Source organism: Lycorma delicatula, chromosome 10 (assembly GCF_047948215.1).
Source record: "Lycorma delicatula isolate Av1 chromosome 10, ASM4794821v1, whole genome shotgun sequence".
In the NCBI taxonomy this organism is placed as follows: Eukaryota; Metazoa; Arthropoda; class Insecta; order Hemiptera; family Fulgoridae; genus Lycorma; species Lycorma delicatula.
Window position 1 is genome coordinate 45,090,281 of NC_134464.1, and position 15,357 is coordinate 45,105,637.

At 30.0% G+C, this 15,357-nt stretch overlaps 1 long non-coding RNA gene across 1 annotated transcript; it reads left to right on the plus strand.

Annotated features, from left to right (window-relative positions):
- Positions 1-469: 469 nt before the first annotated feature.
- On the plus strand, positions 470-4,614 carry LOC142331147 (uncharacterized). The gene is made up of 2 exons (XR_012757898.1): positions 470-642; positions 4,287-4,614. It is a non-coding gene; the product is annotated as an uncharacterized LOC142331147 (long non-coding RNA).
- The last annotated feature ends 10,743 nt before the right edge of the window (positions 4,615-15,357 follow it).

Below are 15,357 nucleotides of genomic sequence, written 5' to 3' on the forward strand. Positions count from 1 at the left end.
TTATGCAGTGTTTCAAGTAAATTCAAACTTCTACAGGAACTAAGGCTTTCTTAGCAGGAGTATAGGATTTTTTTCATAATTTTGTTTCAGTCATCATATAAAAAATGTAATGCTTTCTGTGAGTGTAAGCTTATTGAGTGAGTATATAAATAGTGTTACATTTATCTTGTGTCGTGAAATTCTGTTAACTATAGTTTTAATACAGTTAAAATGGTAATACATGTATTACTACTACTTGCTAATAAAATGAACTATTTTTGAACAGTTTTTTTTATAATATTCTCATAATTACCAGTTATGAATGTTGTTAGTGCTAAATATCTAGAGTTTAATCTACTCACAGTTTTATAAAATTAATTCTTTAATAACCAGATTTTAGAATCCAGTTACTTTAATGAATAAAGTTAAAAAATTGATATTACTTGTGAAAAATTTTTTTTTGTCAATTATACATTAGATGAAAAAAAGAGCAGCTGTGTAAAACTCACCAATTACGTTTTTTTAAAATAAAAAATGATTTTGAACTGGAATACTCAAAATAGACATTTAAGAAAATGCATTTCTGATACAAAAATGTTTTTCAAAATTTTGTGTTTGCTAACATGTGATTAATAGGCTGTCATATGCGTTACGATACTAATGGTGAGTTTGGTTATTGGTTGTTTTTAAATTATGAATTGTTTTTAGTATTTTTGGGTAATATTATTTAGTTTTATATTTAATTACAAATCGGTTTGGTCATTTATTAATGGTTGTTGTTCTGAATCTTGTAATGTATTTGTATATTTAATTTCTAACCTCTTCGTAGGAATTTTTTGCCCTGACTACGAGTGTAGAAGTATACATTTTTCAGAGTTTAATATCTTTAATTTCTTAACAGTATTGTCGTAAAATATATCTAGCTAAAGAGAAAAAAATTATGGTATAAATTAAAATTGATTGTTATACGTAAATTTATTGTTGACCTTGTTCTAACATTGTTAAATGGTGTGAAATAAAGAAAAAAAACATAATTAAAATATTAATTTTAAAATTTCAAAATAGGGCCATCAGACTTAATATTCAGGCCATAATACTATACGACAGATTCGATAATACTGTAAAAGTTACATTGTGTAATTAACTAATAATGGCATGAAGTAATAACTAACCTATACAGATTAGTTTATTTTTCGTTTAGCCACCGTCTAATTTCAAATTACTGTCACAATAGGAAAGAGGGATGAATTTTATAAAACTTGAAGAAATGCTTATTTGAATTATTGTTTAGACCGATTTTTTCTTTGTGATATTGTTATTTGTACTGGCTCATTCTGTGTTATGAGATGCATGTGTTTCAGGATGTAATTTCAATATTTAAAGTATTTTAAATATTGTACTTTAAAAATATTTAAGTTGAGTCGTGACAGGTTTATTTGTCTTGTGCATGTTTCAGTTCTGTTGCCAATAATTTGTGTTCGTATAATTTTTATAAATACATTTGTTTTTAATAGAGTGATTTGTAAAATTTAATTTTTTTATTAATTTTTTGTTATGTTTGCACATGGTCATTAAATGTTGCAATACAAATATTTAATATTATCTGATTAATATGTTTAATAGTTTGTTAACCTCATATGGTTTTTGTTTTGTTTTTTCTCCTTGTTTAATATAAATGAAAATACATTTATTTATAGTATTTGGATAACAACAAATCATGCTTCATGTACATACTTATCTGTTATGAACATTATTATGTATCATAAATGTGTAGCAATAAATAAATCTTTCGGTAAAATGTTAGATTACAAAAATTTGTAAATACTCCTTATTCAGGTAGGGTGACAACGGAGAAAAATAGGAGATATAGTTAAGGTGTTAACTCAATAACCCCAACAATTATCACACCATGCATGCTATCGATATTTACAAACTGTACTAAGTACAGCTATACATAGTGTAACTGCTTGCCAATGTTATTATAATCCTAATTTTCTAATTTTATTTATTAATGATGATGTATTTTTACTTTGAGTCAATATTATGATAATACAGGTACTTAATGTATGAGGGATGACTGAAATGCAATGTGCCCAGTTGTCTAAAGTTGCAAATCAAAAGAGAGTCGGATGAATCAGATAGATCATAAAAGCATATTTTATTTGGTACAAAAACTTAATACGTTTTCCATGTAGTCATCACTTACCTGCTATATATTTAACAGTGAACCAGTTTTATTATAATTCTGTCAGTGAAGAATACAGGTAGTCTTACCATTATTCATGACTTCACTGTGTCCTTCCGTTCATCATCCTTTGTGAAATGATCCCTTTATATCCCCTTCTAATTGCAGAAAGATGTGAAAATCACAGGATGCTAAATCTAATTATGAAGGTGATTTATTAGACAGAATTTACAGTTTACCTGGCTTCCTGGTTGTCAGTCATGTACATGTATTTGGAATTCCATATCTGTGAAGAAAATTTTTCTTGCAGAGGGTTGTGTTTCAAATTTTTTTATTTTAGCAAATCGTAGTGTAAATTATTCCATGCTCAGCCATTTTTTTTTTTTTTGAATCTTAAGGATGCAACCAATTTTCATTTTGCAATATGAAAACAAAGTCATCTACCTTGGCACAATAATGTTTTAGAAGCTGCTCACAACATTCCCGTTGTTGTTTGCTCTTTTCTGTGATTTCACAAAGCACCCACCATGAACAGATTTTATGGTAGTCTGGTTGTGCAATAAAATTAACTATTCATTCTTTCAATGTGCTTGTCTAGGTGGTGATGCGATTGTCATTTTGACTGAATTCATATACTTCCTTTTGTTTTGTGTCATCAGCCACAGAAACAGGTTGACCACTGTGAGGTTCAGCCCAATATTCTCTTTACTAGCTTATGATGCAAAAAACTTTGTTGCCCATTTACAGTAATTTTAACAACAATTTATCACCATAAATGGCTTTTAGATGATGATAAATGTCACTAGTGTTCAATTTTCCCCTCCCAAAAATTCAATCACTAAATTGTTTTAGATGTGTTAACGTAGCAGGGGCACTTGACTTCATTACAATGGTGATTGAGAGAAAATGAGAGGGGTGGGTAAACATTGGAGTGTAAATAGTAGGAGAATGGAACTACAAGAAGGCAGCATCTGTCGTTTTGTGTAATATTTTGACTTCTTGTTCCAGTGTGCATTACATATCAGTCGTCCCTTGTATTTGTTCTTGGAAATAAAAGTTTAAATGATATTATCTTTGTTCATGTAAAGAATATTTTTAAATTCCTTTTTCTAACATTTAATTCTTAGCTGCCTAGTGAAAAGGAATGCTTTAATTTTAACATAAACTTTCTAAACATTTAAGTAATTTGCACTGAAATCTACTATAACCTTGGATACAATAATACACAGACCAGCTCCTAATTTGTACAGTATCCAGCCTCAAAATTAACCCAGCCTCAAAGTGTTACTGTGAATAATAATTTTAAATCATAATTTCCATAACATGTTGTAGGTCATAGACCTCTTCTGCCATTCCAGCGCTTTTACGGTCATTTTTCTCCCTATTTTCTAAGAGAACGAAGTTGGTCTGTATGCGAATTCTTGAATCCTCCATTCTTCCTACATTTTCATTATATTGCTTCCAATATTTGTTATTATGGAAGTAATATTAATATATAAGTCTTTATCATCCTCATTGAGCATTCTATGTGTTTTTATTACACCTTTAAGGCCTCCTTAAGAAATTAATTTTGGTGTCCTATAGAAAGCTTAATTAATTTCTCCATAAGACCCAAGCCTTGGATGTATAACAGAGCAGGAACAGCTATGTGTGGTCTTTTATAACTTTAACATACTTTCGTTTCATTTTTTCTTAAATTTTTATTAATAATCCCACCAACATTTCTAAATGTATTAGTTTTTTTTCAAGTGTCTTCACCCATAATCTAGGAGAGAAATACATACCAAATCTTTAGAAGAAATTGGCTGTTCAAGTTATAAGTATAGTTTTCAATCTTACTGGTTCTGCTTCTTTGAACATCAAAGTTTTAGTCTTCCCAACAAAGATTTTACAATTAAAATCACTAGCAATCACTGCAATTCTTTTCAATTATTTTAAATAAATAAAAAATAGCAAATAAACCTTACAAAAAAAAAAATAAATTATTATTTTTTTCCTGTGAATCTATGAGTAAATTATTTCATTTTTTAACAATTTTTTTTATTTTTTCCCCATGAATATGTTTATGTTAATTAAATTATTTTTGATTTTATTTCAGCCATTGTGGTTGTTCTGATTTCAGAATAAATGTAAGAAATGAAGACATAAACAAATTTTACATTTTTCAAGATTTAACGATTTATACCAAAATAATTATAGAAAATGGAACAACAAGCTGTTATAAAAATGTCAGCAGCAATGGCTGCCGTTTTTTTATTTGGATTTGTTATTGGTTATAAAACTAAAGAATGGAGGATATGGTGGACAAAAAGGAAAAGAGATATGTTGGCTAGTCAGTTACAGAAAACTCAGAAACAGTTAGAGGTATTAACTGCTCATTAGTGTTTGTGTTATGTTTAAGTTATGTGATGTTAAAAAAAATTATGTGTTAATATATATATTCTTCAGTATCTTTGTTGTACTTTTGTGTTGTTTACTATCATTTTAGTTTATTTCCCATTGCTCCATTTCATGTGTTTTTTTTTGAATCTTATTAAAACTATTTTAATTTGAAATAATATTTAGAAGTTGGTTTATTGCATTAAGTTTTAAATGCAATATGAAAGTGTCTTTTTCAGAATTAATCTCCAGTTTTGTATAATTATATCTCTTGAGTTAAGGTTAGTGCATTTTTAAAAAAATAATGTTTCAAATCTTGAATCATGAAATATTAATTTTCAATAATACATAGCATGTTCATGACCAGAAAGAATTTCTTTTTTCAAAAAACATAACAGTCAATGATACATTCTTTTATTATAAAAGAATGTATTTATTGATGTATAAATCTAGAAGTAGCATCACCATGCATTGTAGTCTATAAAGTATGTAATTTAAAAGTACATATATTTCACTTTAAAATTATAATGTATTATCATTAAGTGTATAAAAGCACATTAAAAATACACAGCAGGAGAACAAGTTGTGTTCTCTATTTTCTGGAGAAGAAAGATAGTAAATATAATAGAAGTAACCAAACAGTAATGAACAAAACCTAAAATATTAGACAAAATATTATTAAAAAACACCAACTCTGTGATGACATTGTGATAACTATATTGATTATTACTTATCAATGTAATGTAAATTTTAGAAATGTGCTATTTTTTTATAGCCACCATATTCAAGAAAAAATAAGTGACCACCTTTAATAAGCAAATTATGTTTTGTAGTCATGTTTGCTTTTCACTATATTAAACATACTGCTACAGATATTGATAATGATAATGAGTTAAGCAAAATTTGAGGTATAAAACAATCTTTACATTTTGAATTTTTATTTTATTTGGTTTAAAAAAATTTGACTAACATTTTTACTATAAAATCATATTTTTTACAAACATTTTATAAGTTTAATGTACATACAAATTATGTACACACATGTAATCCATTTATTATTAAATTTAACAGATTAGTAATTGAACAGTTAAAAGATGTTAAAATCAATTACACAATTTTAAAATAATCGTTAAAAACTTAGTTTTGCACTTTAGCCATAGCTAAGTAATTTTTTTTTTTGTCTTCAGTCATTTGACTGGTTTGATGCAGCTCTCCAAGATTCCCTATCTAGTGCTAGTCGTTTCATTTCAGTATACCCTCTACATCCTACATCCCTAACAATTTGTTTTACATATTCCAAACGTGGCCAATTTTTTCCTTCTACCTGACCTTCCAATATTAAAGCGACTATTCCAGTTTGTCTTAGTATGTGGCCTATAAGTCTGTCTCTTCTTTTAACTATATTTTTCCAAATGCTTCTTTCTTCATCTATTTGCCGCAATACCTCTTCATTTGTCACTTTATCCACCCATCTGATTTTTAACATTCTCCTATAGCACCACATTTCAAAAGCTTCTAATCTTTTCTTCTCAGATACTCTGATCGTCCAAGTTTCACTTCCATATAAAGTGACGCTCCAAACATACACTTTCAAAAATCTTTTCCTGACATTTAAATTAATTTTTGATGTAAACAAATTATATTTCTTACTGAAGGCTCGTTTAGTTTGTGCTATTCGACATTTTATATCGCTCCTGGTTCGTCCATCTTTAGTAATTCTATGCTAATTAAAGGGAATAAAAATTTTGTTTAATTGATAAAATTTACCACTAGTAGTGGCGTTTGCACAATTAAAGCCTCATATAATGTTGGTTTGTATGCTCTTATGGAATATTGAAAATCATGATAAATACCTGTAAAAAAAAAGAGGTATAAACCAATATTAGCAACTTACTGTTAATTTTTGAAATTATTAGTTGTAGAAAATTTTGAGGTTATTTTGGAATATTTTTATGTATTAAAAATTTATTTACTTGAGTTAATGTTCTTACAAACCAATTAAGTATACTATAAAAAATTAAGCTGAATTTATTACTACCATCAGCTTTAATAAAGATTACCTCATAATTAAAGTACATTGGATCATTATGTAAATAAAACATAACCACTTTTGGAAGCTTGATAAGTCACTTTTACAATAATAACAAAATTATGTTAAGTTCAGTACCCATGTTATGGGGCCATTTGGTTGCTACATTGGTATGATTCAATTGTATATTTTCAAATTTTAGCACAATGTAATTTGAAAGAAGTGCTTTGATCAATAGGATAAAAAGAAAGAATGTAAAAGACATTTCTGCAGTCGTGTTCATTTTCAAGTACACCAACCATCAATTATTATTGTAAACATAATGTGCAGTAATTAATTTTCATATTGTTTAAATTTAATTATTTTGGGGCTATTTATTCTTTTAAAATTATTTGACTTGAAAATGCTCAATTTTAACACAAGTTTTGTGATATATTTGTAGGTAATTGTGAGAAATCTATTAAATCTAATTTTTATTGATTTTTTATTTTTATTTGATTTATGTTTGTAGTTTATAGACTAAATGTCTATTTGGAACGGAACGAAACGGAACGCAAAAGTGGCGGGAGTTTTACAAATTCTCCCATCGAATCGCAGAGCCTGGATAGTGTCCCTTGCTGCTGTATGATTCTGTTAATCGAGCGTGTTTCAAGGGTTTATTTTAATGGGTCTAAGTTTCAAGTTTTGTTATATTTTATGGACGGATTTGTGAATAGCATTCCATATCTGTTTGGACCAGCGTTCTCAAACCCATTTCTGGGTTCGACCGCGGGAGACCAGGCTTTTAAAACCTGTCCAACGTAATTCCCCTTCAGACCGTCCACTGAAGTCCTTTCGGTGCTGACGCTTCATAGGCTAGCAGGGATACGCCACAATTAGTTGCCCTAATTGTTTGGAGGGAGCAATGTGTCTCCTTCTCTGGAGGGAGTCGCAATTGCTGATTTAATTTAATTAATTGTAAGTATTGAAATTTTTTTAAGGTATGGATAAAGGAGAAGATCTTCATCTACTTCTTCGGTGGCTGCCCTTCACGTTGCTTCTCTGCTGGGCTGTTTTTTCAGACTCCAGTCCATGATGGCAGGTTGCGTAGTGGGTCTTCTTTCCTCTTTTTTTTCTTCAGATGACCTCTTTGTTCTTCTTTGGCCTACACTTTCCGAGACTCAGTAGTAATCGTAATTACATGCCATTAACCTTGCTGTTCCCGTGGCCCTGAAGGGCTGAACGGGGAAAAGTGCAGGTTTCTTCTTTCTTCATTATGCTGTTGGTGGCTGCTGGGCTTGTTCCCTCTTCTTCGTTCTTGAAAGGAAAGGAAAAAGGGGAACTTACAATTTGGGTAAAACATCATTCGCGATCGCAGTTTGAGAGTGGCGATCGCTTTTTGTCGAAGAAGTAAGAGCATCAAATAATTAATCTTCCAGACACACATGTGTCTGGGAACATTTTGGGGGGACCGCGTGGCCGCAGTGAAGAAATCACTGTATCTATTTGAAAGTGATTTCATTATGATTTTCGTTATAGTATTTTTATTCATGTCTTAAGTGATTAAAATATGATTTTCAACTAGACTATGGAGGGTTAGTTTTGATTAATTGTTTGACAGGACCTCCTACTATGTCTAATGACCCTTTTCGATGTTAGGAGGGAAAAAGTACCTAACAGCAGGTATTCAAGATTTTTATATGTGTTAGCAAAAATTCAGATAGTTTTTGTGGGTTTTTACCATCCAGCACATCTTACAAGAAATTAATTTTTGGAATTTAAAAAAAAAAGAAAAAAGAAAATTGATAAATGATGTTCTACTATGCTCTAATTAATCACTAATTAAAAAAAAAAAAACACTTCTGTATGTAATAACTGAAATTTTTTATTTTTTAAAAATTGAGGTTTGTTGAAATGAAATTTGCATCAAAATTTCTAACTTTTCACTAAATTTTGTTTTGAAATCTGAAAGCTATTCACATACAGTAAAAAGATACATCTATTAGTTAAAATTCACTGCTTATACTTTATTTCATCATTAATCTTATAATATTCCTGTGTTTCTTCAAGAAATTTTAACATTTGTAGAACAACCTGAATACAGATGGATACGTCTCTGAGAATACATGTTTCATGTATGTTATATCCATTAAGTAATTCCTTAGAGCTTAACTTTTTATTGAAAGCAGCACAGATTACTGATATAATATTCTACAAATGCAATAAATACAGAAATGTTCATAAAGCTTCTACAAAAATACATAATTTTGAATTATTTCAGGGAACTTTAGAAAATCAATTTCTTATTTTGAAGCAAGAGTTTTTGAATATTTTATTTTTGTTTAAAATTACAAAATTTTGCATTTTTGTTTCATATTTATAACCCATTCTCATTTCTAATGGGGTAAATAAAAAAATGTTTTTCAGGATATATTTGACTGTACAAGGTCTGTAAATAAAGTAATGAGACTGGTTCAAAAAAACTTCTATTTACAATCAAATTATACATAGACTCTTTTTTTATAACTTATCACCTTCAAAATAGTTCCCTTGGAAAGCCACGCAATGCTTCAAACGGTTTCCTACTGTTCATAGCAGTGTTGGAACACAGAAATCAGAATATCCTTCAGTTCGTCAGTTACATTTTTTAAAAATGTTTTTTACTATTTCAAAATGGTGTCTTCTGAAGTTTTTTTTAAAAGTCTGGAACAGGTAAAACCTGCAGGGACTCAAGTCAGGTGAATAAAGTGGTTGAGGAACTACGGGAATGTTTTTCTTTGTCAAAAACTCATTAATTGAGAGTGCAGTGTGACAAGGTGCATTGTCATGATGCATCATCCAGTTGTCTTAGATGGCTGGTCGTACATGAGCTACCCTTTTCCACAGTTTTTCAAGAATTTCTCGGTAAACATATTGATTTACAGTCTGTCCTGTAGGTAAAAACAACTTATGAACAATGCCATTACTAGAGTCTGGATTATATGCATTTGCATATATAGTTGCATATTATGTCTATTTCACCGGTTGTTGCATATTTTTACTTTAGTTACAATATTTTTCGGTAGGGTACCTAGTTAATAAATGAAATTTTATGTTGTAGCCGGCAAACCTATTAGCTGCACTGCACGGCTCTTAGAGCGCACTTAGCAGCCGTGCATCTATTGTTTTGGTAGGATAATATTGTTGTGAGGCAAATTAAAACACAGACTTACGTGAGACAAGGACGGATGGTACTGTTCTGCATTGCACATGCCTACTGCACCACTCCTCCTACTAAGCAGTTAAATTGTGCATGTTATTGTTGATGCACTCATTGCACCAGTTTAGTTTTTATTTATTTGTGCAAAGATTATTGTGTATCATGCCACCTGAAGAAAAAGTGTCTTCGTGGATAGCTGACTATCCTGGAACATTTACATATGACGGAAATGTTTTTTATTGTCGAATTTGTGACAAAAATATTTTGTGTACAAAAAAGTTTCAAATAGACCAGCATGTCAAGACAATTCTTCACATCGCAGGATTGCAAAAGATAGGCCCACGACAACAAGTTATAACTTCACCAAATAAGCTTTTTAACTTAAAAATAAAATAAAGTATAATTCTCATCAAACCATTCATTCCAGACCTCAATTAAAAGACTACAATTAGCACTGCTACATTAGTAGCACTGATTTCATTCCAAAGGAAAGGTAAACAAAAAAACACACTTTAGCATTGATTTATGTGAAGCATTCTTTCAAGTAGTATTCCTCTTCAAAAACTTACAAATCCTACCTTCAAACATTTTCTGCAAAAATATTACTTGAATCATAATATACCAGATGAATCAATATGGCACAAAAGTTACATACTAACAATTTACCTGCATGTTCTGAAAGAAATACGCAATGAACTCAAGAATAGCCTTATTTAGATTTCAGCTGACAAAAATACTGAGAGTTGTTGGCCCTTACATTGCGAATTTAATTATTAGTGCATTAAAACTAGACCCTTCTTCTTTATATATGGTGGCCTGCAAAAACCTTGAAAAGACAAATCGTTCTACGATCACCAGATTTGTAAATGAGGATATAAAAAAATATTTCCTGAATCTTCTGTAGATGAAAAAATGTTTATATTTATCTCAGATGCTGCTCCCTAAATGATCAAGACAGCCAAAGCTCTCCAAGTATTTTATTCCAATGTGATTCATGTGATGTGTTTTGCTCATGGAGTACATTGACTCACTGAAGAAGTACAATCCAAGTTTGGGAATGTAAATAAATTGATTTCATCAACAAAGAAAGTGTTTCTTAAGGCACCTGTTTGCAATGAGGCACATAAAGAAAAACTGCCAAATGTGCCTTTACCTCCCGAACCAGTGGTAACTCGATGGGGAACGTGGAAGCTGTACTGTTTTACAATGAACATTTAGAGGCCATCAAAGGTGTAAGAAATGACTTTGATAGTGCAGAGGCTATGGCAGTTTGTCAGTGCAAGGAAGTATTTAATGATTCTAGTGTAAAAAAATATATAACTGTGATTAGCACTCATTTTTCCCACATACCTGTGAGTATTAAAAAAGCTTTAAACTTAAGGTTTGGTGTTGATTGTATCTATTCAGTTAATAAATAAGATCCACAAAATGAACTTCTCATTGCCAGAGGTATTCCCATGTAAATTTAAAGAAAAATTTCAAAACATTTTGAACAATAACCCAGGTTTGAACCTTTGTGTCAAATTGATAGTTTTATTAATGGGATGGGTGAACTTTTGCCTGAAACAATAGGTGCTAACATAGCACCCAAGTTCAAATACTGCCCAATTTTAGCTCAGTGGATGTGGAACGATCTTTTTCCACTTACAAAAATATTTTGAGTGATGAAGATTGACTACCGAACATTTGGAACAGCATCTGACTGTTTCTGTTTATAAAAGTAAAAAAAAAAGTTAAATAATTGTTAATTATAAAATTTATCGATCTGTTATTCAAGTACTTACTAAATGTATACTGATTTTAAAATAAAAAAATTAAAAATTACAATTTTTTTTTTTATTATTTAAGGTTGCATATTTGGAAACTTACATGCATATTTCAAGCTTTTTATGTTGCATATAATCCAGTCTCTAGCCATTACTATTGAAGAAACAAATTAGCATGGTTTTGATTTTTTATTTACTCATTTTTGGGATGTGGTGAGTTTGAAGTGTTCCACACCTTGCTCTAGCGTTTTGTTTCTGGGTCTTACTCAAATATCCAAGTAATAACATAATATTCATCAGTAATAATATTTTTTTTAGAAAATCAGGATCAGTTTCAGTTTATTGTAGAAGATGGCGGCACATTTCCACCCTGTTGTTTTTTTGTTCCACAATGAGGTTTTTTGTGACCAATTTTACATAAATTTTTTCATGTCCACTTCGTTTGTCAAAATTTGGTGGACTGTGGTATGGTCCAAAATCAGTTGTTCTGCCATTATTCTGACAGTTAATTGCCAGTTGTACCGTATCAAGTTTCTGATTTGCTCAACATTGTTGTCACTTTTTGACATAACAGTCTTTCAGAGCATGGATTATGCACATCTGATTCCCAACCGTCTGAAAATACATTAAACCACCTAAAAACTTGGGCTCGTGACAGTGTCATCTCCATACATCATTTTCAATTTTGAGAAAGTTTCACTAGCATTCTCAACAGAGTTTAACACAAAACATGATTGCACAACATTGCTCATAATTAGTATCACTCATTTTTGTTATGCACAACAAAAACTTGTTTCATGAAATTAAAAATATTAATACCTAATATAAAAATATTAATATGTAATGTAAATTAACTGTCCGTGTAACCATGTTTACTAGTAACTTTACAGTGTTGCCACGCTCGCTGACAAAAAAACAAAACAAAAACTAAGTCTCATTACTTTATTTACAGATCTTGTGTGTGTGTGTGGGTGTATATATGTGTGTGTGTATATATATATATATATATATATATATATATAATCAATTTCATAAAAATTGTTTAGTTTCAATGGGATATTTTTTTAAAGAAGGTTCGGAAATTTTTAGGCCAGAATTTTTTCTGGCCTAAAAATGGAATTCAATTTTACATATCATAGGCAGCTATTTTTATTTTTTTCTTGAGTACAGTGATCTATTAAAAAAATAAGTAAATTTCTGAAATGTAGACAAAGGACTATAATTACAACAAATTCTATAAAAAATCTTGAGACCATATGCAGAATACTAGCCTCGTTAGGGTCTAGCCAGGACCCCTGCTGTATTCATCATCCTCATGGTTGTAAGAATAATACTGATAAATAACAATTAAAGCCTAAAAAGCTCTCTTTCTTGCAACATTTCCTCGTGCTTGATGTAGAAGCTCCTGCTGTAAATGAACATATCCTAGTTCCCCTTTCCATTACCCTAGAATATCCTATATTATTGGAAGGGATCAAGGTAGAGTGTTGAAAATCAGATATTTTATAAAACATAGTTTATTATTTTTACATCAAAAAAATTAAATAAAAAATTATATTAAGTTGTCCAAAAGGAAAATTCACAACTTCACCCCCAGGGGAGCTAGGGCCTCGATCTGTGGCTTAAAACCTTCCCTGTAGTAACATTATTGTATTCCGAAAATTTGAAAGCAATCTGTTGGATGGTTCTCGTGTGATGCTGTTGCAACCAACAGAACAGCCACAAACTTTCACATTTGTGAAAGTCTGTCATCATCAAGAGAAGATTGTCCCTACCTTACACTAACAGTCTTCATATGGTTGAGGGAGGCTGAGATTTTTGTAATTTATTGTTATAATAGTGATAGTGTGATGGTAATAATGATAGTGAATGAGAGCAGAGTGAACTTAATATAGATACAGAACAACATGACTGGGGAAATGAATAAGGTAATAAGTTCAACACATCATTAAATATAGTATGACATAGCTCATAATATATTTTATAATGCTCATAATATATATTTTAAATAAATCTGTTACATTTTATTCTGCATTTCTTAATTGTGTCTGAACATGTTGTCACGTGTTTGCGGTTTGAATAGGATATTGAAAGACTAACAAACTAAAAAATTCTTATAAATACACCTTATTGCTCTAGTGACATAAAAAAATAAATTATAAATATTATTATTATTATTATTATAAAAATCATTGTAATAATAATGATGATAATAATATGCATTTATAACAATACAGAAAATTCAAATAAAGACAAAATTTATTTAATGAAAGTTAAATTTCAAAACCAAAATACAGTTCTATTTACTAAAAACACTATAATGTCTGTCAAAACCTAATATTGCGTTTGCAAATAGATAACACTAGAAAAGTCTAAAGCTTTAAATCAGTTTTTGCAAATATTATCACTTTTATTGTTTACAATAGAACTACCCTACTTTTTATGAATGAATATAAGACTGTCACTTTCACTACTGTTTACCAATAGCTCACTGAACTAATCCTTGTTTTCACCCACTGTCCACACTGGAATATTCATGATGTACCATTCACTTACTGATATTGCTGTCACTGCAGCTGCATCAAACTCAGGCTTGTGAAACTACTCTGTCACTGATTGTTATCACGACTGCACCAAACATGGCCTCACAGAATTACTGACTTTGTTTGCTGGTCTCTGGTAGTATTTGTATCCTTGGCCTGTAGAACCATTACTCACCTCATACCTTTAATTGTTGAAGCGTAATAATTTTCATCATATGTGCCCTTACATTTTTTCTATAAATTCTTGTTCTGATCAGGTAACCCTTGTTGAAGAACAGCACGAGTTATCATTGTCTGTATTACAAAGAACTAATTGTTAAACAAACATGTTATTTTGAGAAAAGAATCCCTTTTAGTTCCTTCTGGATTCTTATTATTATTATTATTATTATTACTTTCCTATTATTACTTAGAGATTATATGGATCAGCTTATAAGTAGACCAATGGAATCACAAAAGCACTTGTACATCAGCAATTTTGATATTCATTCAAATAAATTCATTTGCTAAACCTAATTTCCTCCTATGTATTTTGTAATTTTGGGTGTTAACTAATTTTGTTAATATATGAGTATAAATAAGGGAGAAATTATAAATATCATTGAACATAACTACTTTCATAAACAAATAAAGTAAAATCTGTTTTCATTAATTACTGTTGGGACTATTGAAATGTGGTTACTTTACACAAGTATAGTTGATATGGAAAGTATAGAATATGTATAGCGTGTTTTCAAAGTTCTCTTAGGACTTTCATAACTGGAAATGCTCATATGTCCTAAAATGCTTGTTGTGGCTGGTGATAGATTTATCTGAAATTTCAGCCACCCAGGTGAAATGAGGTCATACAGAAATTATTAGGACGTTATTTAAGGGGCAGAATTTGATTTCTTATCATTTTTTTTGATCTGAAAAATGGAATAAAATTAAGTCTTAACTGTATCTGCAGTAGTTCTAGAGAAATCTAGGATGAAAAACTGGTAAATTGGGGTAAAAAACCCTGTTTTTTATGTTTGATGTACAACAACTTTTTTAAATGGGTAATAAACTTACAAACTTCACATATAAAACTTTTAAACAATATTTGTAGAGAATTTAATTCTGAACAAATGGTTTAAGATAAGTTGAATAAAATAAAAAACTTAGAAAATTCAAATTTTATTTAGAAACAGCCTATTATGTGACATTTGTCAGAAGAGCACTTATTTAATGCTTTTATTTAGAGCACTTTCCCATCTACTTACAGCTGTACTTCTACAGATAACTGCTCGGCTATACTTAAATAGTTTTTTTATTAA